This window comes from Elgaria multicarinata, chromosome 1 (assembly GCF_023053635.1).
Source record: "Elgaria multicarinata webbii isolate HBS135686 ecotype San Diego chromosome 1, rElgMul1.1.pri, whole genome shotgun sequence".
NCBI lineage: Eukaryota > Metazoa > Chordata > Lepidosauria > Squamata > Anguidae > Elgaria > Elgaria multicarinata.
In genome coordinates this window covers 174,045,427-174,072,958 of record NC_086171.1, presented here as the reverse complement: position 1 = coordinate 174,072,958, position 27,532 = coordinate 174,045,427, and the positions used below count along the sequence as shown (strand labels likewise).

Sequence of the window (27,532 nt, the reverse complement as noted above, 5' to 3'; positions counted from 1 at the left end):
ATCCCAGGTCTGGGCCTGCAATCAGAATTTGAAACTGAATTTAAGCTTCTGAAAAACTCATGTCCCCTATGCCAGCACTCCCCGATTATTCTTGTCAGTGTTGCTTACATCTATTCATCAAAGCACCTACTTGTCTAATCATGCCACAGAAGCCCTTTTTACTTTGCAGTAGCCAGTTTGACAAATCTGGAAAATAGTAATGGCCAACAGAGGGCAGCAGTGTTGCTTTTAGCCTTGGTTGCTCTGCCTTTAGTCATTATAGCAGAATGTATGCTAGTTCTGTCTCATTTTAGCCTTTCCAGGAAACTTCTGCAAGTTATTACTCAAAGGGAATCCTGTTATCTCCATTCTACCTGTAACAGTAAGTGGGGACATTTTTTTCAATGTCTGTGTGCTGTGCTGTCCGATGTGTAAAGAGATGTCTTCTTTCTGCAAAGGAGAAATTGCTCAGGAGCACAAACTGATTTGTCTCCAGGCAGAAGCCAAAGACATTTTGTCAGCTTCACCTGGGCAGCAAGTTCCAGCTAAAGTCTTTAAGGATGCTTCCAGACCAGGCTTTTTCATGCAATTGCCCTACCTCATTCACAGGATTGTACAGGACTCAAGACAAAGTCATCTCCCATTTGTAGGGATGGAGGAAAATTCTTTGAATTCATATTTCAATTTTAATGCAAACCTACTTAATTTTGCACTTTCAAACCACTATGTGATTCAAAACTCAGTTTTCCTTTGAATTTTGTACTTGTCCAAATTTTACAATTCAGATTTCCAATCTAATAATAATAATAATTTATTTCTTACCCACCTCTCCACTTGGATCGGGGAACAAAATTCACATAAATGCATATATTAGGGGAAATAATGTCCCCAAATGCATTGTGTAAGGAAAATTCCTTGCCCAAAAAAAGTGTATTCGACAACAATGCCTATAAAAATGTGTGTCTTAGGGGGGAAATGCACAAAAATGCATATGAATATTCATGCAACTTAAGGAGAAAAAAACCTCAACGTTCAGAATGATCCAAATTTAAGACTCAAGAAAAGAAGAACTGAAATTAAAGTTTAAGAAGAACTGAGATTAAAATTTAAAAAATGAGAAAGTGAAATTGAGAGTTTTGTTCATTCCTATTTTGTAACCTTCCTGTGTTTTTCCTCTGCTTCCGTCTTTTTTTTCTTTCCACAAAGAAATGTTTTTTGGGGGGGAGGGAGAGACGGAATAGCTGCACAATGTCTTTTGATTGGAGCCCTCTGTCTGGAAGCACCCAAAGACGGATGTTTCCTGGGGGGCAGGGGGGTGGGGAGAGAAGGAGCAACTGGTAAGGACTTCCTACCTCCAACTTTGTCTTGAAGAGTCAATATTTGCAACTTCTACATTGTAGATGGAGAGCTGGAACAGAAAATGGCACAGGTGTTCTGGGTGAGGCGATCATAAGTTACAAGCACCACTCTATAAGTGGACAAAAAGGTATAGGGATCACTCAAAACTAATCATGTATAAAATGCACTGAGAACTACTGAATGCAATCTAAATCTATATTGATATAATACTTTTATTAGGCCAATCTGCAATTATTAATAGGCTACAATGTAACACTGCCACTTGAATAACTAGTTAAGCATCGGAAATATGTGTGGCTCACCTATGTCGTCCCTTGTGGTGTGTCAATTCCAGCTGCTCAGTGGATACAGTAAGTATGGCCAAAAGGACAACTAGGCTAGCCAAGGTTTCTATTCATCAAGTTGAATCCGATATGGAGCCCTAGTTAACTATGGTTAAGTAATCTAGAATGTTACATCTGCAAAGGGCTGGAGAAAAAGCTGTTTGTGTTGCTTTGGACTGTTCTAAAGATGCCAAGTCAAACTCACACAAGCCAACTTAGCCCCACTCCAAATGCCAGTGGTGCAGCAGAAAGGGCAATTACATTTTTTCCAGCAAGAATATATTGATGTTTGTACATGAGTGCTAGGAAAATGTGATACTCCTCCTATCCCAAAGCATTTCCTGGAAGAAGATTTCTGGATCCTGGGCAACAAAAGAGCAACAGCTGTGCATTTGTTGTGCTATAAACAACTTAGGATGATTGATCTGGAGAAGCCCGATGAAACATTGCTCTCAAGGGGACTTTCTGGACTGAGAGCATGCACTGAAATCAATCAACAATCCATATTAAGTTTAATCTCAAAGCTGGCTGTGATCAATACCCAGCCAATGAGCTGTTTCTTACAATAAGCTATTTGGCAGAAGCTTCACGGGACATCCCGTTGCCATTTCAGAATCAGAACAAGCGCAGCACTCAGTATCAAGGCTGTTCTCTCCAAAAGACTTCAACTCAACAGAATGGACAATGCAGCACTGCAGAATCTCTTAGGTTTATAGTACTGGGTTCAGACAAGAAAACCCTTCGTAGAAGAAAGCTTCCATTCAGGGGGTGCTGAAAACACCCCCCAAAAAAGTAAATTGGAGAATTCCAAACAACCCATTTGCAAGTCTTATGCTGTCACTATTTCAGCTTTCCCCAACTTGGTGCCATCCAAATGCATTGGACTACAAGCCCCATCATCCCAGCCAGGCCGGGGATGATGGGAGCCATATTTCACATCTGAAGTGTACTAGGTTGGGAAATGCTGTGTTATATGGAGGGTTTACAGTAGCAAAGAAACAATATGGCTCTTGGGAGTCCTCTGTTTCAAATTCCTAGCTATACAGATTTTTTTTTTACTTCTCATGTTCACCGCTCCGGAATCTGTTTAGATGTGGAGCAGTATTTAAATATTGTAAATAAATAAAGAAGTGAAGACAACCTATGAGGTCCACAGTCTAACCACCAAGTGGTATTGCTTACAGGTCAAAATGATCTCACATGAGCTAAGCTGTCAGATGTCCTCCTGATGGAGACATTGACCCTGTTCACTTGATATGCTAAGCCACTGTGGTTAAGCATTTTGAGCTAAACATTATGGCTTAACGTATCATGTAAACCATTCCTAGCCATGGTGGCTACATAACCATGGTTTTAACAGGCTCACTAACCATTTGCAGCAAACGGCTTAGCAGCCTAACCATGGCTTAGTGTGTTGTCTGAACAGGCCCAGTGTACCTTTAACAGCTGCACGAGAGGCAAAAATTCAAAGGCACCGGTATCTGTCAGGAAAGAGGTGACAACCATACATTCTGGTCTTAGAACAATGATGACGAGCTCTTCTACTCCCCAATTCCCTAAATCTGTGGCAGATACAAAAAAAAAGGCAGGACATCACTATGAAACTGAGGCCATGATTATATTATGACATGCGTACTCAGGAGGAAGTACAATGGGAGTCAGTGGGACTTGCTCCCATGACCAAACATGCATAGGATCAGGGTGCATTTGGTTTGTACTGCAGCCTTCCCGAACTTGGTGCTCCCCAATGTTTTGGACTTCAACTCCCATCATCCCTGCTTATGAGACTTGCATCTTTTGGCTTATGAAAATGAATGTCTTGTTAACATAGAACTAAGGCCATAGCTAGACCTAAGGTTTATCCCTGGATCGTCCAGGGGTCAAACCAGTTCATCTAGGTGACACACAGGGGACCCAGTGCTCAGGCAGGGGTGAACCCTGGATGATCCCAGGATAAACCTTAGGTCTAGCTGTGGCCTCAGATGCTCTCCTATCAGGGCATGCAAAGGTTATGTACCCCAGAACATTATTTCTTCAGCTCCAGTGCTTGTATGGCCCTAAAAGTACACACAGTGGCAGTAATTCTAGGAACATCATCACAATCCATGTTTTTTACAATGGGTATAAGGAAGAGGCCAAAATATTGGGTTGGATTTTCTCTTCTTTTCAAGAAAGAAGTCTAAACCTTTGACTAAACTTTTACAAATACTCCCCAGATGATTTCTTTTCTAACATTACAAAGAAATATTTTTTTCAATTAATTTGCCATTTCTCTTTTTTTATGTCTTCGCTTCTAGCTTTGGCAATTGAAATGCATATTTTGGAAGAATATTTAGGAACTGTTTTTAGTGCTTGTAAATCTTTGCACTGTTTTAAAGCCACTGCTGGTGGTTTTAATTAGGGTTTTATTATGTGCTGCTGGTGATTTTATTTTGCTTTTATCTTACTTGTTTTATTGTTGTCATTTTATTGTTATATTGTACCTCTGTTATTGGGTGGTTTTAAAATGTAATAAATATTATATTTTAAAATGAAAATATTTAAGACATTCATCTTAAGATGTGCAACTCAGTTGTATGCATTTCTACTCAAATCTGAAGGATGTCCCACTGAATTCAATGGCACTGCCTACAGTACAATCCTATGCATGCCTACTCACAAGTAAGTTTCATGGAGTTCAATAGGACTTACCCTCAGTTGAGTGTGCATAATCTTGCAGCCTTAAGACACCATCCTAAGTATGTTTACACAGAAAAAAACATACATAGGATTTCACCCTTAGTGTGTCTTTTGCTGCAGTTATGTGCACACTTACCTTGACAGAAGTCCAAGTGAAAACAGCGGGGCTTACTTTGGAGTAAATATGCCTAGGATTGGGCTATTAGTCTTAGTTGCAGGCAAGCTATGGTGCTTTCACTCCCAGCACTACTAATTAAAAGGCATTGTGCAGGTATTATGTCTTTCCCTGCTTAAGAAATTTTAGGAGGGAAGAAGAAAAAAGGCAGAAGAAGCCATGGCATAGCACAGGAAGGTTACAAATGAAAGATGGCTGTCTTCACAGTGCCGGGTTGGTGTCACTCCACTGCCAAACCCTGCAGTTTCGCTGGTATGGGATGGCACCAAGTTACCCAGATGGAGGGAGGCAGCGCTGGTTTTCTGGCACCCCTCACCTTCCCATGGCTTCTAGCGACCTTCTGCTCCGCATCTTTGGCTCTTTGCCCCAGGGTGGCTCCGAATCAGCGGCTGTGTCATGCAACCGACACAGTGCAGATTCGGAGCCACCCCAGGGCAAAGACAACATATAGACAGTATAGTCTGGGCAGCCTGTAAAATTCTGTGAATGAGGCAGGACGTTTGCATGATAGAAGCCTCATCTAGAAGCTCCCCTAGTACAGCTGGTGAAGTTGTAAGGCAACAAGACATACAGAAGGATGCTCCTATATAAATGTTTGGAATTTCAGCAGAGACAGCTTTTCTTGGTCCATCCTTCAGAGCAAACTGACCGTGTTCTCCTTTCCCATGCTAAGCATCTATTTAAGCTGAACCTTGAATGTCCAAGACAGGAGATGACATCAATGGGCTTCTTTAGATTAAGAGGAAATTGTGTTTCCTTACTGGGGCTTTGCTTCCTGCTTTTCTTGTGCAATCGTAATAGGGCTGCATTAACATGGCCAGAGAGGGGCAACCACGTGGTTTGTAATAGAAAATTTCCCCTCTTCTCTCTGCTCATAGCCCTGAATGGGACAGCGCCCTCTAGTGGGTGCTTTGTAGCACAACTTTCCCTGTACATGGTAGGAAATCTCGAGATATTTCAGCAGAATCAGGATATCACAGGGTTGGTTTTGTAAAAAACGGAACTACCTGGAGAAGGCATGGCAGATATCGGGAGCTTGCCAACATCGTCAAAAAGACTCACAAACTTCCAGTCATGAGCATGCCTTATTTTGCTTGTGTGAGGAAGCTCATAGTGGCAAGATTGATAGTAGGAAGGAGAAAAGTACTGATAGTAGAAAGTAGAAAAGTATTGATAGTAGGAAGTAGGAAGGAGAAAAGTACTGCACTAAAGGGGACAGTTTTCAGAGGATTCTAGAGTCGGACAGGGTCCAAAGTCCCTTCTCCTCTCCAGATGGAAGGCCAGATGAGAATCATTCCAAAATGGTTATATTCAATAGTAAGACCACAATGCAATTGTACTGTGCAGCCAGCGTTTTAATTACACAAAGCCTCCCAGCTGGTACACAAATACATCATCTGAGCATTAAGTACAACAGACCTCACTTTGTTGGGGGTGAAGAGGGAGGGGAATCCCTTTCCCTCATCCCCTTGGGAGTGAAGGATAGCAGAAGGCAGCTCTACTATGTAGCAGGTGTAGGCTAGATTTATATTAACAACAAACACCGGGGTGCAGAAAAACAAAGATATTACTTCGATTGCAAAATCAGAAAGCGGAATCAAGTGTAAACCGAAGGTAACAGTTGAGTATTTTGTGATCTGTGCCCAGGACTCACAGGTGGAAACACTCAGGAGGTTGCTAATCCTAAATATTTTGGAAGGGCTGGGGAAGGATTGGCTACAACCCTATCTAAGTTCAGATCGGGTGCAGTCCTTATATGTAGAAAATGATTCCATGCATGAAAAATAACTTAAAAACCTTGGGTTATCTTACTCATGCCCATGAGTTTTTGTAGACAATTACCTGTTCTGCAGGATGTTTTTCAGTTCTTCTTCTAGTGTGGCTTAGCTGATCAATGAATAAATGGCCAGGATCAGTTACAAGGCAAAGGAAGTTACTAGCACTAGCTGGAATATACTGATTTTGCTATAAACCAAATATTCAGCAGTGGGTAGTGCAGAGGTAACGGAAAGTACTGCCCCAAACCACACTATTATATTAAATGCATACTTTGCCCTTTTGTGTCGTATAAATATAAATTAAAACACATTTATTGAGGAAAGTGCTTTTTTTTTAATTGACTGGGGTTGTTGTTTTGAAAGCATCCATTTATTTATTTATTTATTTATTGCATTTATATACCGCCCAATAGCCGAAGCTCTCTGGGCGGTTTACAACATTACTGTTAGGTGCCCATAGTATTGCAATCTTAAGCATGCTTTAAATTATTTCTCATTTAAATCAATTAAACTTGAAAATATTTTAACCATTATGACTTCATTATTTATGTGGTTCCATCCATTTATATGCTTTTTAAAATAATAGCTAGATTACACACATATACATAAAATACAGTATACCTGGGATTCATAGACATCATCTTTATTAATATCTAGATTCATGGACAGGAGCCCCTGTAATTGTCACTGTTTGTACTTTCTGCATTCTAGTTCCATCTGACAACGCAGTTTATGGGCGTTACTAGACGAGGCTCTAGCGCGCGTTACCTTCCGCAGTCACGTCGAGGCTTCCAGATGACGTTCACGAGGATCCGCCGTTATCCTGCGGTGAAGCCTCTTTCTCCCGACTTTAAAAAAGTGAGTTCTAGTGCGCCTTTTCCTGCCGTCCCGTGGTAATTCGGAGTACGTGTGGGAGGATGTGAGGTCACTGCGGTCCGCACTGGGCAGGAAAAGGCGTGCTAAGGGGGAGTGGTCAGCGGCTTCGGTCAAGCCGCGTCCGCCATTTGCGCGCAGTCCGCCAGCTGGGGCAGCGCGGCGGAGCGGCTTTTTTTTTTTACTCCCCCAGTGACAGTTTGCGCAGGAACGGAAAAGTGGCTAGTGTGCTGCTGGGGTGTGGGGGGGATGGGTGGGGGATGTGCGCCTGTTCTAGTGGGTTTTTTTTTTATTCCCCCAGTGACAGTTTGCGCAGGAACGGAGGAACGGAAAAGTGGCTGGTGACTCCTTGCGGTGGGCAGCTACCGTGGCCGCATAATGGCGGTGCTGTACGCTGCCTGTTAGTGTGGGTACCAGGCTGGCAGAGGGCAGAGCTGTTTGTGGGCTGCTGCCATGGCTACGGCCAGATGTGGGTTGGCTCCTTGGGATGGGGCAGAGGGCACAGAGGCGGTCATCGCCGCCAACACCTCAGAGGCATGATGGGAGATGTAGGCACAGAGTGCCCATGCAGACGATTGACCTCGGGTCATATTACACCCGCCACGACCCCCATCAGGAAGTGAGCGCATCAATGTTGACCCTCAACAGCACCAGCAGCACTTCTGCTGGCACTGCCGCTGCCCCCGCTGCCGCCGCTGCCACCACCGGGGCCGGCGGCGGCATCGCTGACGGCTGCGCAAGTTTGCAGTCTTTCGGACGTGCGCAAACCGTGCAGCGAGCGGGGAAAAAAGCCGTGGCAATCAGGCCGGTGTGGCTGCGCAACCGTGCTCGCGGCAGCAGCAGCACAACCGGCGCAAACTTCCGCCACAAATCGAAGGCAGGTGTGGAGCATGAGGCGTCACGGCTGAATGGGAAAATCCGCTTTCACCGCTCCTCAACGACGGAACACCTGGTAGGTCTAGCAAAGCCCCAAGTCTTCCCCATGCCCAGCATGTGTATAGAAATCTGCCGATTTGAGGTTAAGGCTTCATGAATCTGATAAAGTGGACAGTGTCCACTAAAGCTTATGCTGGAATAAATGTGCTACAAGACATTGCAAAGGAAATTCCCAATCCCACAACTGCACAGATCTGTATTACTGGCCAGGAGCCTCTTCAGGAATGAAAGGAAAAGATGCTCGTGGTCTGCACAACTCCTTTCCCTTCGATGGGAATATCTCCTTTGGAGCACAACATATTAAGAAAGAACCAGAGCCTGCAAGCATTTAAAACAGAAATGGCTTTGAGGTTTGTCTGGGCTGAAGCCAGAGGCCTTGAGAGGGCTTTATTTCCTGCTTCAGTCACAGGAGTGGAAGCCTATGGCTGGAAGCTGCATAAGCTTTGCTTTCCTAAATCCCCGTGTGAAACAGAAAGAGACAGCCTTTCAGCCAGATTTAGTAGGCTGGTGCCCGACTCGTTCAGGCTGTATGTATGGGGGGCAAGCGGGGTAAACCTCACCCTCTCTTACTTCTTTTCTTCCCTTTTATTGTGCCTTTGCTTTTTGTATCTTCCTACTTTACTACTGAATTACTACTGGAACTTTTGGATTAGCCAATTTTGTTACAGCTGGAAAATTCAGCATTCGTTGAGAGGGGAATTGTGATGGACACATCTTGAATTTCAAGTAACTATTTTGGTGTGACAAACTGGTATGCCTGGACCTCCACCCCGTGAGGTAGGACAGGCTGAAAGACAGACTTTGTCTATTTACCTCAGAGGTAGACTGCAACCACCCACGTATTGGTAACTTACCAAATAATAACATTTAATAGCTTATAACCTGGTTATGTGGGAATCAAGGCTTGTAGTTTTGATATATGGAGAAAGATGCCCCCTTTACCACAGGTTCATTTAAACTCTTTAACAACCAGGTTAGTGTGTTTGCCAAGCACTCTGACACATGAATAACGCCAATTCCAAGCTGGGCAAGACAATGAAATCAACTTCACTTTCCAATTCGATATATTTATTAAAGAACAAAGCAGAGAGAAGTTCATAGTCAGTTCTTTTTAAAATTAAAATGAAACATTAAATTTAGGGCTATGGGGTGGTATAGAAATGTAATAAATGAATAAAACTAACTCAGTAAACTTATTTATCAGAATCCCAAGAATAACTTACCAAAAGTGTTTCCAGGGAGTGAGGCTTCCAGAGGGCCGGTTCACATGATAAGGCTGACTTTTTGTGGGTTATTTAGCCCACAATGAGCTGTGGTGCATGGTAGGCGCATGCCACTGCCATTTTGATTGCACAACCACCGATTGAGCCAATCGGGGTTGTCTGACCCCCATCATTGTAGGTTATTGAGTTCGGATGACATACTAATCAACGGTTGTTTCCCATTCTTTTCCTATTCCCTCCCCCCCTCCCGGGTGTCATCTGAACTCAGCCTGCAAGTTGTGTGTTGAGCAAGGGATCTTTCATCCTCAAATAACTCATGATGACTGGGTTTGGAGGAGACAACACAGCCCCCAAATGGTCCAATCAGAAGTTGTACAATCAAAATGGCAGTTGCACCAGGTCAGAGTGTGGAACAGTTTGCTTGACTCTTTGTCAATCACCCTAAAGGTAAATAAAACATTTCAAAACAGGTCTTTCTATATGGACTGGGCAGCTCCACAGAGAGAATATGTAAACTGACCAGTCAGTAGCCTGGGATGACCTGATGATGCATCCTTCAGGAAATTTCTGATGTGCCCACCTAGCATAATGTTGAGTCATCCTAGAATGTATATACAAATGCTGCTTTCATTGTCTGACCATGACTGGCATGGCTTTTGTTAGAAGATCTTTACAGGAAGGGGAGGGGGAGAGCAGGAGAGGGAGAGCAGAAGGGGGAGGTTATCACAGTTGGGTTCTGTGAATAACCATGTGGAGCCCAATCCTACCTATATTTACAAAGGACTAAATCCCACTGAGCTCAATGGACTTACCCTCAGATAAGGACTGCATCCTTGACTATTCTTATCAAAACACAGTATTCTACATATGTTTCTAATCACTCAGAGATAGTCATTCCCAGGATGAAATATGAGAAAGGAGGAAAGGAGGGTAATTTCACCAGAAGCTGTATCAGTGTACAGATGAAACTGGAACCAAGTTATTAGCACTGAAAGTTTTTTAAAAAGGGGGTTGGGAGTTGAGCCAAACGGAATCACAGTCTTTCAGTCAAGGACCTTGTTCATTACTGTTCCCTGCATGTGGTCCAGTATAATCAAGATGTGCAAAGTTAAAGGGATGTAAATGTGTGTCCTGTCGTGAGCATTCAGCTGAAGGTGGGGTGGGGTGGGGTGGGGGTGGGGGCTGTGCTTCAGATACTATCTAGCCCTGTTACTCCTCCAAGTGCATTTTCCCTGGCAAGCAAAAGATGTAAATGGTATTATTTATTAATCTAAAACAGATGTCTACTATTTTTTCATTCTTCCATCACTTAATCTATCAATGACAACTCTTCTCTCTCTTGAGATAAAGGCGTCTTGGCAAAAGACAGATAATTCGGGCCAATCCAGTTATCTATCTAACTGTGCAGAAACAAAATAATTTTCTGACCTTCTGTATAATTCAGGTATCACAAACGCCCACCCTTGGTAGCCTTTGTATAGAATCATAGAATAGCAGAGTTGGAAGGGGCCTACAAGGCCATCGAGTCCAACCCCCTGCTCAGTGCAGGAATCCACCCTAAAGCATCCCTGACAGATGCTTGTCCAGCTGCCTCTTGAATGCCTCTAGTGTGGGAGAGCCCACAACCTCCCTAGGTAACTGATTCCATTGTCATACTGCTCTAACAGTCAGGAAGTTTTTCCTGATGTCCAGCTGGAATCTGGCTTCCTTTAACTTGAACCCGTTATTCTGTGTCCTGCACTCTGGGAGGATCGAGAAGAGATCCTGGCCCTCCTCTGTGTGACAATCTTTTAAGTACTTTTTGTAGGTAGTACAAAAAGTGAAAAATTGTCAGTGTTCCTAATGAGTGATTGATTTAAAACATTTTTATATTGCTCTTCCTTTTTAGGCGTTTAGTGCATCAGTGTACAATCAATCAACAAACAAACAAACGAAACAAGTAATAACACGCATGGAATCCCTTCTTCGTGCCCCCTCATTCTGACCCTTGGAGGGTGGCAACAAGAGAAAGGGTCCCTTTCAGTGGTGACCCACAGCTCTGGAATGCTCTCCCAAGAGAACACAGGAAGCTATGTGATTCTAGCCCTGTTCAGAAGACACCTTAAACCACGGTGTTTAAGCCTTAACCCACTGTGGTTTAAGATGTCTTCTGAACAGGACCATTGGTCAGACCCTTGGTCCATCTAGCCCAGTAGTGTCAACACTGGTTGGCAGCATCTCTCCAGGGTTGCAGGCAGGAACTTTTCCAGCTGTGCCTGGAGATGCCAAGGATTGAACCTGGGACATTCTGCATGCAAAGTGTACTTTTGGAGAGCAATCCTACGGTCCCTGGGAGAACATGTCAGGGGCCATAGGATTTTTCGGTTTCCCTCTCCTGAGGCAGTAGACACTCCTATGACTTCGGGAAGGGGGACTCTCAGTTCCTATCCCTCCCCCACCCAGGCTATTCATTGGTCAGTCTGAGGCCTTTGCTAGACCTAAGGTTTATTCCAGGATTGTCCCGAGGTCGTCCCTGCCTGCTCCCGGGATATCCTGTGTGTCATTTACATGAACAGGGATGACCCCGGGACGATCCCGGGATAAACCTTAGGTCTAGCTAAGGCCTGAATGTCCCTCCCTGGGAGCTGCCCTGCCCCCATAGAAATACCTGAGATTGTGTAACGTTTTCTGTGGCCTTAGCTAGACCTAAAGATTATCCCAGGCAAATGGAGGGGTCGTCCCTGCCTGCTCCCGGGATCCCCTGTGTGTCATTTGGATGCACAGGGATGATCCTGGGACAATCCCAGGATATAGGCCTGGTCTAGCCATGGCCTGTATCTTCAGAGAGTGGATAAAGCATCGAGGCAAAACACTTTTGTGCTCTGGAGACCCATACTTCACATTAGAAAAAGGAACTATATTGTTGCTGGGATCATTCACCTCCCCCCAACCCCACGCGGGCCTTTACTCCGAAGATTTCAGCTAAGCTCAGAGAGAAAATGGAATTGGGGGGGGGGGGCTTGAACCGTTGAAACGAACGAGACTAACTTAAGTCCCATTGATTTCAATGAGCCTACTGTAAGTAGGCGTATGTTGGTTTTTACCCTATGTCACAATGCCTTTAAGGACGTGCAGAGTGCCTCGCTCGATACCACAATCACACAGGGGACGTGGAGTTGTCGCCTTTGGTTGCTGAGAGGGCGCGACGCGACACCAAGGAGACACAAGCGAACTTCTCGTCGTCATCGGCAGGTCTCGTTTTAGACACGAAGCGTCGCTCCTGCTAACACGATGGTGGCCTTCATTTCTTGTAGCTGTAGTAGGGCCCAGATTCATCTTCTTGGGACGCCCTTTCTGCCTTATTATCTCACATGGGTGGGCTGTTGTTGCTCAGGAAGTAACCAAAACGGAAAAAGGCATTCTGCGTGTGCTCAGAGGCACTGAACATGTTCACGATCTGGGCAGGCCACGCGCAAATCGCCCCTCGGCGGCAGGTCCTACGCCCCTGCCGAACGCGCGCCGGCTTGACCCGATCCCGGCCCCTCCCTGAGGCGGGGCGGGGGGCGGCCCTAGAGGCTCCGCCGATCCCAAGAAGCGGGTCCGTTTCCGCCTCTGAGTCGCGGGAGCCGGTTAGCCGGGACGGACGGACAGGAGGCGGGCGAGCGCAGCCGGAGTCCGACTGCACGTTAAGGTAGCCCAGTTGCGGGCGCGGCGTCGAGGCTCCGCTTGTGGGTGGCGGGGGGTTTCCTAAAGCCGGAGCGTCCTTCGGGTGTGCCCATAAAGTAGCCTGGCTTGAATAGGAAAGGGATGATAGAGGAGCAGGAGGAGGGGTGGGATCCTCGAAGAGCGATGGTTGGCCTTGGGGCCGGGGGTGGGCTGGAGCAGTGGGTGGGGGAGCTGAGACCATATTGTGGGCGGCGGCGGCGGCATTGGGATGGGCGCGTGGATCGTCGTTGCAGTCGCCCCAGAGGCATGCTTACCCCAAAGTAGACCCAACTATTGAATGGACTGATTTACTCCCACGTAAGCACACATCGAGGACTTACAGTGCGATCCTGTGCAGTTATACTCAGAAGTAAGGCTCATTGAGTTCGATGGGGGCATCGAATACACACTTCGATGGTAAGTGTGTATTGCACCCTCAATGGATTTAGCGGGCCGATCCTGTAATTGCGTACGCGGAAACAAGCCCCGCTGAGTTCAATGGGACTTGCTCCTTGTGAGTAACCGCGTTTAAGGGTTGCAGCCTTGGGCGTCCTCGCCTTACTATCGGTTGATCCGAGCTGCGGTATATTTGCTCTCAAGATGGTTAAAGAGACAAAAAGGGAGGAGCTTAATCTTCACTCGTTCGGTCTGCGCGTATAGGTGGAGGAACCGGGCGTGTGGGGTGGGTGGAAGGGGGGTGGGTTGCCTCGGCTTTTCAGATGGATGCGTAGCACGTGCCTGTGGTGTGGTGTCAGTGGCACCGGTCCGGAGGCTATGAAGGCGAGAGACTTTGGGGAGATATGTGTCGTCCCTGTAGTAGATGCTGATCTGTGTCGTCCCTGTAGTAGATGGTGCTGAGCAATGGGGAGAAGGGAGCAGCGTGTAGTTGTTGTGACTTCGTCTCTGGGTAGAAAATAGTAAAGTGGCCCAGGCTGAAGTGGAAGGCTTGCATTGAGGGAGAGGTACGCTTATTTGCTTCACTTTTGACTCGAGTGCCCTTGAGTCAAGGGAAATAAATTAAAATTCCCACGGAAAAGTAAACAGCAGTGAAACAGACAGGAGGGATATAGATAGATAGATAGATAGATAGATAGATAGATAGATAGGTCTCAGCCTTGCTTTCAAAAGGCTTAATGTATAAGACATGCAAAGCACAACACAGACATTTAAAATGTGTGTCTAGCGGCTATGTATGTTTTCACGTTTATGGGGGGGGGCGCTTTTAAGAACTGGATTGCCCTCTCTTGTGCTTACTCTAGAGTAAAAATGAAAAGATGACAAAGCTGCATAGACGCATGCCAGTTTTGACCCCAGATCTACTGTGAGAGAGCATTCAGGCTTATAGGAGCAGTCATAGATTTGGCTCCTAGTGCTTTGCTTGCCAAACTTGTGAGGAGCAAGTGCTATATTTTGTGTGGGAACAGGAAGGCCGCTCTGGGAGGCAGGCTGAAGGTTGACTCTCAACACCTCTCCTTTTTCAAAGTGGCCCATTGCTGACCAGAGCTTTAAGACTATCCTCAAGCCTTGAGAATTAACTGGGGGCTCCAACCAGTTTTTCATCTTTAAAAGGCCACAAGCCTTGGGAGTTGCTCCATTCTGACCTTGAAAAGGCTTTCCCTAATCCCAGAAGTATGAGATTTAAATACTTTTCTCTCATCAATGAGTAACGCACAGTGTGTTTAGGGCCTGAAAACTGGCTCTAATTGTTGTTGTGTGTTGTTTTAAAAAATATTTATTATAGGTATTTTTATACTCCCAGTCAATGATATTCCCAGGATATTGTTTTAGTCTAGATCCCATTCTTCTTCCCTTCTCTTCATTAGGGGAAGTGTGCTCTTCACCCTTTAGTCTCTGGTATTCTCTGCTTTTGACAGGAATTGGGATGAGTCGAATCCATTGGGAGGAAATCACATAAAACACACTGCTAGTGAGTAACTGAGGGCGGGTGGGAGCTCTTGCAGATGGAAAGAAGTGACTTTATGTGGCAGAGGACAAACAGCTAGCAAACAGCACATTTCCTTGCTGCCACTTGCTTTTCTTATGTATTAATCTATACTACCCATCTGTATTTTTTTAATGTCTTTTAGTGTTATAGGCCTACCAAGTACACATGTGTTGTCTTACCTCTTTGAAGGTTGAATAGGAATCTGGTTTGAACCAAATGGGCACTTCGATCTCTTAACTTCTCTCCCTTTCCCTACTTGCTACTCCATAGCTGTTGCATTTCCTTGTGTAAGGATTCCTGACAAACTGGCTTGCCTTGTGATGTGGGCAGTGGTTCCCTGTGTCCTTAAAAAAGTTATCTTTGCTTGCTTAACTCACTTTCAGACTTTTATATTGGGGTGGGAAGGAGGTTGTGTTAATCGCTTAGGAACAAGGCAGCATTCCAAAACCATGACTAAACAGTGTGTGGTGTCCGCTCTCCCTCCCTCCTCTCCCTCTCCGTCCTTGTAATTTGGTAGCCAAGTCCTTTCAGTGCAAATCAGCCCCTCTAAATCTTGACCGAGCCTCTCAGAAAACTCCCAGTGAAAATGGCAGTAGCTTTGTCATTTTGGTTCACAGCAATATTTGTGACTGGCAGATGTTTTGTTTGTGCTGTGAGACTCTAGCATATCTATTGGTTAATGGATAAAAGGCAACCTTGCACTCTGGAATAACGGATCTCCCCCCACTTTTAAAGCGGCTATTAAAAAGGCAGCTGGTTGAAGGGTGTTTCCAGAAGGTCAGCTTCTAGTGCTACCAAAAGGGTTGTGCAATTATTTCATCTTTCTCTCCTTCACATTTTTTTTTTTTTTTTTTGGTGGTAAGTAAAACGTTGGAATAAGTCGTGGGAAAACACAGGACGGTTACAAATGGAAGATGGTGATGTCTGGATCCTCCATAAAACCCTGTGTTTAAGGCAGGGCAATTGGGATGAGACTTCATTTGTGCGAAGTCTCTAGTTTTCTATTTTAAATTCCATTTAAGACTGGTCATTTTCTCTTTATGAAGAAGCATCTTGCAGCTTCTGTAATGGGTTTCTAGTAGTTTTTAGCTTTGGTTGTTGGAGAACATAATTTTGGAGTATGATCCACCAGGAGTGTCTCCTGCACAAGCCTGACTTAAATGAATTTGAGTTGCACAAGTGTTTTCTTATGTAACTCGCATTCATTTTAATGGGGCTTATGTGCAAAAGAACTTCTGGGGATTGTGCTGTGAAAGAGAGAGCTTGTCAAATATTAAACTAACGTTGCTCCTTCTTTTGCCTAACCATTACTCTTCGTCTATAAGCTATGTGTGGAATTGCAATTGATTTTCTGAACTTTGGGGTGGAGGGGTAATAGCACTTTCTGTGCACATCACACTGTGTTCTGTTCACACTAGTGAGTGTGATATAACTGCATGAGCAGCAAGGGACAATTTTGAGCATGCCATTTTAAAAACCATTTTGGATCAATTGGTGCTTAACTGCATGATTACTTTTAACTTTTTAAAAGGGTGGTCTAAAAGTATTTTAGTGTGTGTGTGTGTGTGTTTTAAAAAATAGCAAAACAGAAGACAATTAAATACCCTTGTAGCATAAACCTAAAAGGCAGCATTTTTAAAATCATGTTTTAAATTGTATTTAACACTTTTTAAGTGCTATTATGCAAATATTACAATATTAGCTTTAAAAAATATATTGACAAAAAAGCATTTTAATGTCAAGAACAAAATCAACTTTTTGAAACTTACCTGCCCAATACAATGCTGCACAGTGCACACTTTAAACCCACAGCCTTTAAAAATGGAAGAGTGACCTACACGCACGGAGATTGCTCTGTTTCAGTCTTCATTTTTATTTGTTATATTAAATTTGGATTTCTTGTGGTCCAAAAAGTGACTTCTGAGGAAAGAACAGGAAAGAACAATTTGGTGAAATCATATAGATATCCCATAAAAAGCGAGTGAAGAAAATGTGTCTATTTTAGAGTAAACACCTTGTATGGAAACACCCTGAAACATAGCTCTCTCTGCTTACCTAATAAAGCTGTATTGAAATTGGAGAAATGCAGAATTAATAGCATTCCTCTTCCAAGACGTTTTCAAATCGACTCTTACCAAACATACTTTTTTAACGTATTGCTTGTAGTAGGTATATGCAAGGGATGTTTTAGATACATATTGATTGATCCAAGGGCAGTGACAGTAAAGCCCTCCACCTGGTAGAAACTCTCCTATAGATAGCAGTATAATAACAATGCCTTTATTGTATGTAGTACTGGTAGCAGCAGCAGCAGCAGCTTGGAAGTCTACCTTGTTTCATCATCGATTTTAGCTAGATGATCTTAGCTCAGTTCTAGGATGTGTCTGTGTGTTAATTTGAAACTTGTATCATAGATCTCTCAATTGAAATCAGATGTAGATAGCAATAAAACACCACAATCTTCCTGGTGTGGTGTTTTGGTTTCTTTTGAAACCACAGTGTTTGCCAAAATAGACTTTGCTTATCTGAATCCTTAAGGGACTGGAACCGCTACTTTAAGGCTGAATTAAGTGTCTCAGCACTCACTCGCTCTCCCTTTCTCCCCCTGTACAATATTCTCTCTCCCTCTTCCCACCAGCTTGTGCATAGGGAGGTGCCTGTCATTGCTGCCAAGTGTACAGTGACGAGCCGAGTTGACTAACAGAACTTCCAACAGCATTGAGTCACATTAAGACAGTCCAACACAGCCTATTCTTTCCCCCCCAAAGATTTCCTCAAATCTGAATAAATGGCTGAAACTTGATAGAGGAATCCGTTGCGGACCTAGTGAGCGAGCAATTGACTGTTTTCTGGAGCTGGGTTCAGGACTATTTATGTGAAGCTCGAGGGACAAGTAAAATCAGCAGCAGCCTTGCTTTGCCAAGATGAATGAATGTGGGCATTGTCTTCATTGAAAGAGAAATTATTCCATAATCCAACTGGAGTATAAATCAGGGAGAAGAAGAGAGCCTGTATTTGAGAGAGAGAGAGAGAAAGAGAGAGAGAGAGATAGTGTTTGTGTGTTTTGCAGCTTTGCTGTTGCATATGGTTTATCTCTGAAAAGTAATGTGTAATATACCACCAAAGAGATGCTCATTCAAAGCCAACCGACTGGTTTGACCGCTCAGAAAAGTTAGCTTTGCCTCTTCTGCTGTTGTGACGCTTGACAGCTTGATGTCTGTGCTGTAGTTATAATGTGACATTCAAGGCCCACCTAATGTGACATTCAAGGCCCACCTGGCTAGGACTGATGGGAGTTGTGGTCCATCAATATTTGGAGGACAACTTGTTTCCCACTTGTATATGTTCCCCTGCCCACCACTGTTTTCTCCCAGCCGATAGTGAAAGACCTTGGGCTGGGGACCCTGTCTGGGGACAAGAGCACAATTTGGAAGGGATAATTGGCAGATCAGGCAGGGGGGCGGGAGAGAAGCGAGGGCTACAGAAATCTTCTTGCACCCATAGCTTCTCCCTTGCATTCTTGGGAATGCTAGGGAGAAGGGTTAAGTAGGCTCCCCATTCCCTGCTCCCCTTTCCCCCCCCCACTCCACACACACAGATGCCACCTTTCTCCAAATCATACTGCCCCTAAATCTCAGCATTCCTGGTTTGCTTTCCCCCCCCTCCCGTTTGGATGGCTCACCCAACCCAGGAGCACAGTGGGATGGGCTATTCTGAAAGGGCAAATTCTATACTCTCAAAAAGTAAACCTTAGATTACTGAAGAGTGAAGAATGCCTGCGATCTTAATTCCAGCTCCCCACCCCACAAATGCCACATCTTACAGAAGTTTGTGAGATGCTGTCTTCAAATGATTCCAAATGCAGTTTTTTTTTCTGGGGACAACTTGCATTTTCCCCACACACTGCCTCTTCTTTGCCAGGAAGGATAGACTTGAGTAATCTTGGGAATTGCCGTAACAGGAAGGATTTTTTTGGCTCCAAAATGTCCTGCCTTGTCTACTGCTGTGTCTTGAACTTCATGGGCTTTGATAAAGAGCAGGCTAGTCAGTTTCATACTTGTTTGAAAGCTTGTGTCTGACAAATTCCCCACTTTATGTCTCTGGTACTATAAATGGTAGATGGGAAACATTGACCGTTTATCTCTTTGTTTGGGGCGGAAGGTGGTGGGGAGAGGAATGGCAGGGATGATTGAGGGTTCTTAAGTAAAAGTGATGCAAAGAGTACAACCTTCCCCAACCCAACATCCTCTAGTTGTGTTAAAATGCAATTATCATCATCCCAGGGCAGCAGACACTGATAGATAGGGATCATGGGAGCTGTAGTCCAAGACATCTGGGCACCATATTTGGGAAAGCTGAGTCAACACTTGATTGTGTGTGTGTGTTTGTGTGCTGTCATTCTAGATCCAAAGTTCTTAAAACGTACCCTGAAAGTTTTATGTCTTTCTGATTACTTCTATGTAGCCCATGAAGTCCTTTTCAGTATTGCAACAAATAACAATATAAGAGATGGAAAAACTTTCTGCCCCCTTTTCCATCTTTAACATAATACGCCGTGCATATTAGGAGTGTAAGTGCAGTGGGAGGATGCCTGTGTCTTTGAAAGTCTGATCACCTTATTATGGGCTTTTCATCTTTACAGGGCAGCCTGTTTCCCCTCATTCCGCTTTACTATTATACCTGGCAATGCCTCTTCCAGTAGTGCCTACAGTGGCTTAATGGAGCCAGGCTCACAGGGACGTAGCACCAGCGTGTCTTGATTAGCAGAGACGCTGATGTCATCTATCACACACACCCTGCTTAGAACTCCCTGTTCCCTTTGAGCTTTGCTGCAATCCTCACAGTAGCTACCGGGGGAGGGGGGATAATTTCCCCAGCAATAATATATTGTTCGCTCTTGTAATGCTAAGTATTTTGGGATTGCTTGGTCTTGGATAGGCAAATTAAGACTGCCATCCTATGCATGTTTAGACTGAAAAAAAGCCCTACAACTCCCAGGATTCTCCAGCTAGCCATGCTGGCTGGGGAATTCTGGGAATTGTAGGAGTTTCCCCCCCCCCCCATCTAATCATACATAGATTGCATCTTAAGGTACATTGACTTTATAAAAGACCTGCTCCTGGTGGAGTCAAAAACGGCTAGAAGTGGCTTGTTGATATGAATCTATACAGCTGCCTGAATTTTTGGACTCTCCTTAGGGGTGTGGCTATGGGGACTGTCATGATGAGCTCTTGCACGTCTGAATTTACCACCAGACCACTGAGTGCCTATGGAAGTGCTTCTAAAATTCACTTTGGTGTGGTTAAGGGACTGGATGATGAAGGCAAGTCAAAGCTCTTATAGCTGGCTCTCACTCTGGAGAAATGCACCTGCCTTTCCCTAGGATGCTTGTGCTGTTCTCCTGGCTGTTCTGTTCTGGAACTTTTGGAGCTGCTGAGAGGATGTAGCCTGGGGGATGGCTATGCATTACATCCAGGATGGGGAAGATGTACAGCCCTCTGGGTATGGTTCGACTCCAGCTCCCATCACACCTAGCTAGCATAACCAGTGATGATGGATTATGGGAGCTGTGATTCAACATCACCTGGAGGGCCTCACGTTCCCATCCCTGAATTACACTTTTGTCAGGTTCGTGTTATAGATCCAACCCATAATACTAGCTCAAACCAACACCTGAAACAGTAGTAGTATTTTTTTTAAAGAACTGATGTGCCTCACAGGTGCACATGGTGGGTTGCCGTAGCCAGTCGCCAAGTCAAATGGATGTGCTTTAAAGAAGCTTGCAGAGTGTAATTCCAGCTTCAGCCTCTGAAAAATCACTCAGCTGAGGAAGATGAAACCATCTGCAGTCCCATATAAAGCTAGTGAGATCAGAGGCTGCAGATACCTCTTCTGTAGAAGGAAGAACAATTCACCCCTTCATCCAGACAGCAGATGGGGGTCACCACCTCATGGAAGCCCTCTAAAGTTAACCACTATCAAAGTCCAAGTGATCCCACTTGGAGCACTATTTATATATTTGAAAATTTATATCTTTCCCTTCAGGTGCTTAGGCACCACTAAGAGGGCAGTCCTATAGATTGCGCCCTCACTGCTCTGAACTCGGAGACATCCCGGATGCCTATGCCCTGCCATGCTGAAGTCAGCAGGGTGGGAGGAGCAGCGGAGGGCTATCTTTACTTCCCTGTTTGGTGATCTTCAGCCCATCCTGCGAGGGCACTTTGAAGGGGGAGGGAAGGAGGTTGGAGGAGGCCCAGGATATCTGGTACCCTAGCCTTTCCAGTCTCCTCCCCATATCACCCACAGGAATGTTCTCTTTTCTCCTCCTTCAAGGTTGATTTTCGAACCTCGGAGGGAAACTGGCACAAAAGGAGGGTCAAATATCTCATTCCCCCTTTTGAGATCAAAGCGTTGTCTCTGACCTCAGAAGGATTTTTCCAAGTAAACTTATGGTCCCCAGGATGTCATCCCAGGGACCTTAGGATTGCTCTGTAAAGGTGGCTGACAACAAAACCAACTTTAAAATACAATACATTTTATTTATTATTTATTTATTGCACTTATATACCGCTCCCATAGCCAGGGCTGTCTGGGCGGTTTACAGAAATTCTAAAATTAAGATTAAAACGAGTATACAAAATTTAAAAATTCTAAAACACAGAACATACACACATAAAGCATTAAAAACCATTAAAAAACTAAACATGTGGGTGATTAAGATGTGCCGCCATATGCCTGGGCAAAGAGGAAAGTCTTAACCTGGTGCCGGAAAGATAGCAGCGTTGGCGCCAGGCGAGCCTCGTCAGAGAGATCATTCCATAGTCTGGGGGCCACCACCGAAAATACATCTGCATACACACAATCTCTCTCTCTCTCTCTCTCTCTCTCTCTCTCTGTGTGTGTGTGTGTATAAAATCTGAGACATTATGTTGGCATCCATCAACTTGGGAATTGTGTGACAATTTTCTTACAATATCAGGCTGCCATTAAGATGTTACCCTTCTCCACATTCCAAGCTGACCAGCATATGTGCTCCAGGTGGCAGGAATTGGGTGTATGTAAATGAACAATCCACTTAAGCACAGCCCGCCTCGATTTAGGCTGGAATGATTATCCATTCAAACATGCGTTCCAGACTCGTTATCTCCTGTGTTTTATGCAGCTTTTCCTGCCCACTTACAGCATATTCATGGATGAATTTACCGCTGCTTGCTTTGCCAAAATAACATCATCTGGATCAGATGTCAGCAGGCAGAGGTCGATACAAAAGTTGTGAAAGATGGGAGCCATAACCTTTTGTGTCTATTGCTTTTCTTGTCTGAGCCAATTTGTCCAGCTTCCTGCTGACTGTATCTGAAATCCTAGTTTGCGGTTCAATATCCATTTCTCTCTCTTTTCTAATTTAGAGTGCTCAGTGTATGATGTTACCATTACTTGCAGTTGGGTTTTTAATTTTTTTCAATTTATTTTTTGTGTGTCTTGGTTTGGCTCTGTCTATGGTGTCAAATGTTTTGTGGTTTTTTTGCAGCTGTACAGTCTATTTACTGAATCTGGAAGGTTTAATTTAGGACATCTTGCTCTGTATTTGGTGTCTGCTCTGAAGAGATGCCTTGTTTGTTGCTGTTGTCTTTTCCACTCCCTGAGCAGAGGTGTTTGCACTTTTGGGTTTTTGGTGTTGCCTCTGAAATTACATAATTAATCTCTGTCCTCAATGCAGTATTTCTAAGGGCACAATCCTATGCATGTTTAGTCAGAAAAAAATCCATCATCATCCAACCAGCCATGCTCTGTGATTGGAGCAAAGAAGAAAAGGTTTCCTTGGTAAATCTTCCCAGTAGGTTGACCAAACAGCTTTTATATGCTACTGTCCTCCCGTAGTTTTGGGCTCTGAAGATGACTTGGCAGCTCTGTTGATCTTTTTTCACAAAAGCTGTTTGCTCAGTTCAAAACTATGTATGCCCTTGTAGCTCCTAAGTACCGTCGGTCATTGCGTACTCAGACTTGTATAAATTTGAGAGATAAATTTGACAGATTTTTAAATACATGGATGAAAAACTGGTTGCCATATTGGTCTCTTAGAACCAAATTTCGAAGCGGGACAGAAGTACAATAGGAGTGACAATGTGGGGAAATCAGAGGTCCAAGGGCTGGATTGGGACACCTGTCCTGAAGGTCTGCACTCCTCCATTAGTGTTTCAATAGAATCAGTAATCCTGTTGTCCTCTGTTTTATTATTGTGTGCACAGCCTTGTACAGTCATGGTGAGTGGCTATAATTAGGCTATAATTATCATTGAACCATAATTAGGAAACATGGCTGGATTGTGGGGTATGATGTGTGATGAACTGGCTCTTGCATGGGGGTGCCACAAGTGGCACAGGCTGCAGGACATGGGTGGGAGCAAGCGGCCTTGTGGCCTGGAATTGCTGCCTCCCTCTCCAGTCCTACTCAGCTGCGTACTCCCAGACGAGAACAGGCCTGTGTGACTTGTGACCTTCCTGGCTGAACTTCGCCTGCTCTCCAGAACTGTGGTCTGCTCTTCGTATTTGACAGTAGTCTTTTTTTGCAGTCTCGCAGACGACAAAATGAGGATGTTTACTAAGCTCTGGTGGGCCGCCATTCACAGCTGTTGGGTGGCCTTCAGATCAGAGGGTCACAACTCAACCAGGCTTGGACTAGAGTCAAAACCACTCTCAAAGCACTATGTGTGTGTGCGTCTGAAAGAGTGTGAGGGCACTGTCTCATATTTGGGTCTTGACCTGTGGCACATTTGCCCTCTCCCCCCAAAAACAGAAAAGGTTGGCTTTTGCTGGTCTGTTGTAACCTATACAACTCTCCCTCTCCCCATCCTGTCCAGCTTCTCATCTTATCTAAAGTTCCAAGAAACGGACAGATCGAAAGTGTGGTCTGTTCTTTCCAAATTTACTTTTCCGGCGTTGCATGGGAACGCCTAACATCTCAAAACAATTTTGTCCAATGTTTTAAGGCATGGTGACGGCCGGAAAAGAAAGGCCTGCGCTGACAGCTGAAATGCAAACATAGTTTGCCTCTCTTGAAAGAAAGAAAACAAATCACCAGTGATCCATCCATAGCCATCTGAGCTGCAGCAGAAGAGTTCCTTGCTCTGCTGTATCTTGACTATATTTTCTTCTCTGCACTTTAGGTCAAACCGCTGAATGTGAGCTAAGAACATTGTGCTTCTTACAAGGTTAGCTGTAACAGAGCAGAGTTCATGTGATGCGCTGGAGCTTGTAATTGTTTTAAACATGATCCAGTGTAGCATAGCGGCTGAGAGGCTGAGCTGTGAACCAGGACGTCTGTTTGAAATCTTATTTATGATGAGCTTAGGGCAGTGTAAACGCTCCTGCCCTGCTCTGCCTTTATCATCGCAACAGCCCTGTGAGGCTTGGAGAGAGAGACAGTGACTGGGCAAAGGCCACCCGGTCATTTTCATGGCTGATTTGGACCCTGCTTTCCTTGGTCCTAGATGAGACACTAACCACTACACCACACACGCGTTCAATCTTGCCTCACTTGGCAACAGGGGACCTGCTTCCAGAGGTATTCCCAATTCCAGTTGAAAGAGGACCAATGGAGGAGGCTGGTCGCTCCAATGACAGTGGGGCAGTGAATCTGCTCCTGGTTTCAGTCAGAGCTAGTCAGAACTCTAAAGGAGCTGTCCAAGGGGTGCTCCTTTAGGATTCTGACTGAAACCTGGAGCAGATTCACCACCGCACTGATATCAGAACTGTTAGGCTCCACTGATGAGAAACTATTAAACCCAAGAGAGTCTCGCTCTACCAATGACAGCAATTGTCGCCCTTCAACATTATGTTGTCGCTGGTAGGATTGTGGCCTACAAATGTTGTTAAGGCTAAAAACCTGTTGGAAGCAAGAGTGGTATCAGCCCAAGTTTCTTGTGATCAAAGTTTGTGTAGTTCTTGCGCTCGCTAATCGTGCATGTCTTGTCTTATTTCTCCCCTATTCAATTATTTTCAAATATCCTATTGTTAAATGCATATTGCATTGTAGAATACATATGTGGTGACTGGTGAGACATTTGTTTGCACATCCCGAACCAAAAACACAAGCTGGAATGCAGTTAGACCTTGGAACGCAGTTCGACTTTTCAGAAGTTTGTGTGCTGTTCGTAAAGAAATGCTTGCAGAAAATGCTTCTTTAAACGAGAAGAAAAATCACAAACTGTTTTGGAAACGGGATAGAACTAATTTAACTTTGGGGAAAAGAAAACTTGTGCGAAATTGAGCCTGACAGATTCACCCATTCGCTTTGGTTGGTGCCAAACCAACATATTAGGACGGGTTGCTGGGGAACATGGGTGGGAGGGTGCTATTGTATTTCTGTCCCGCTTGTGGGTCATTGGTCAACAGCTTTCTGGCCATTGTGTGAACAGAATGCTGTACTAGATGGACCTTTGGTCTGATCCAGCATGGCTCTTCTTATGTTCATGTCTTCAACCTGGTTGTCCAGGGTGTGTGTGTGTGTAAGATTTGGTATGGAGCAAACGATGGAGGGAGAACAACTAGGTTATCAGTACCCTATTTCTTCGATTCTAAGAGGATTTTTTCCCCATATAAACATCTCTAAAAATGGGGTGCATCTTAGAATCGCAGGTGTTTCTTAGGGTTTTTTTTTTCTGTTGGTGGTATTGAAATTAGCGTGCTTCTTGCAATCGATGGCGTCTTACAATCAAAGAAATAAGGTAATTAAGAATTGTACAATAAAATTTCCATGGCCAGAGTGCTGTACCAAACCTCAATAGAGATACCTCACAAATGTTTGGCTTAACAGTGATGATTGCTAAAACCTTCAAACAAACTTAGGTGGAGTTCCTTTGAGATGACCTTTGTAGCTCTAAAGCCTCCATATATTCAGCTCAAACAGACTCATAAATTCCCAGCCCATGATTTGAGTGTTTCCCTTGTAGTACAACCCCTTAGCTACCCTGAATGTGTCATCCATGATTGTATAGGTCAAAAGATCCCAGTGTCCTGGCCCCAAGAAGCTGGTCCCATTGTTACAAATGGCAGCCAGCAAAACAAAAACTGTGGTTGCCCGTAACAACCTCAGGGTGCTTTCCACACTCTGTACATACAAAATTAAGCATTGAGAGACCTTCTACAAAGAAGGTCTAAAATAAAATAAAACTTGCTTTGCTTGTGCTGTAGATCATGAGGTAGAGAAACAATAGGATCACTTCTGGCAGTAGTGAACAGTAAATTGAGGGATTCATCTTTTTACTTCAAAGAAGCCTAATTCTGTTCTGTATTTACCTTAAATGGAATTTATTTATTTATTTATTTATTTTATTTCATTTATATCCTGCCTGGCCCAAAGTCACCCAGTGGGTTTCCATGGCCAAGTGGGGACTAGAACTCCCGACACCCAGTCCAGCACCTTGTCTTTAGACACTGCTTTTTTAAAAAACAACTGCATCACAGTGACCCTAAGAACACCTCTTTATCTTTTAACATAGATCATCCTTACCTGACCTGTTGTCCTACAGATGTTTTGGCCTACAACTCCCAGCTTCCTTGACCATTGGCCATGCTGGCTGGGACTGATGGGAATTGTAGTCCAAAACCATTGAAGGGCAACAGGTTAGGTAGGCTAATTTAGATGGTTTCCCTAAAATAACATTGATGCGAAGGGTGGGGTAAAAATACAGGTATTTTTTTGGATTCAGGCGATGTTCCCAAGGAATGTTCTAATGCCTTTGAAGTGGTGGGTACATGTTGTTATTGTTCACAAGAACAAATGTGATCTTAAGGCACATTACTGGCCACTATTTTTACTATGGAGAAATATGGCAGCAGCATCTAGGCCATTGAACTAAATGGGTGGCATTCTTGACAGCAAGTAAAGTGGTGTGAACTGATGTAGATATCAGAAATGTAAAAGATTCACTTAAGCATTAGCTTGTGACTGCAGCCTTGATCCAGTTTCAACTGTTGGCCCCTGGGGAGTCGCAGAGTATCTTTCCTTTAAATATATTGAAAGCTGATTTGGACATTGCGTTTATTCATACACAGATGCCATTCCTGTCTGTACATGCTTAAGTAAACGTGGTGTGAACTGCTAACAGACTTCCCAGTGTATCAGTGGACTTCCATGCTAATTTGCACATTCCAGACTTTTGGGGACTTTTAGCAAGTCAGAGCTGTGTGTTGCTCATCCACATACTAAACATGCCTCTCTATTCAGCTATTGAAGTGACTCCAGTGTCTTCAGAAGTGTCCCCCAAATCCATCCTGTTAAATCTTTGTTTCAAATTTAATTTTGGAAGAGAACTTCATGAAGAACATGAATAAAAATGGCAACTAACCTTTGTATGTAGCAAGATCTTTTTTAAAAATGTATGCTCTGTACATCTGGAACAGTAGTCTTCAAGTTCTTCTGTTCTGGGACTGACCTTAAGCCTCAATCTCTAGCATGGGTTCCAGTTTTAAATGCTTTATGACAGCCATGTGTTTAGGCGCTAGCCTGGTAGCCACAGTTGACCAGGAATTTCATGTAGCTGAAGGCATGGAATTCTGTGCAGGCAGGCAGAAGAGGAG

The 27,532-nt window shown here is 44.3% G+C and overlaps 1 protein-coding gene across 1 annotated transcript in view; it reads left to right on the top strand.

Annotated features, from left to right (window-relative positions):
- The first annotated feature begins 12,877 nt into the window (after positions 1 to 12,877).
- The window catches only part of RHOC (ras homolog family member C), a 29,319-nt gene continuing 14,664 nt past the window's right edge, over positions 12,878 to 27,532 (top strand). Inside the window, exon 1 of the mRNA XM_063143305.1 lies at positions 12,878 to 12,995. The gene's annotated coding sequence lies outside the window, so the exon portion shown is untranslated. The remainder of the gene's footprint in view (positions 12,996 to 27,532) is intronic.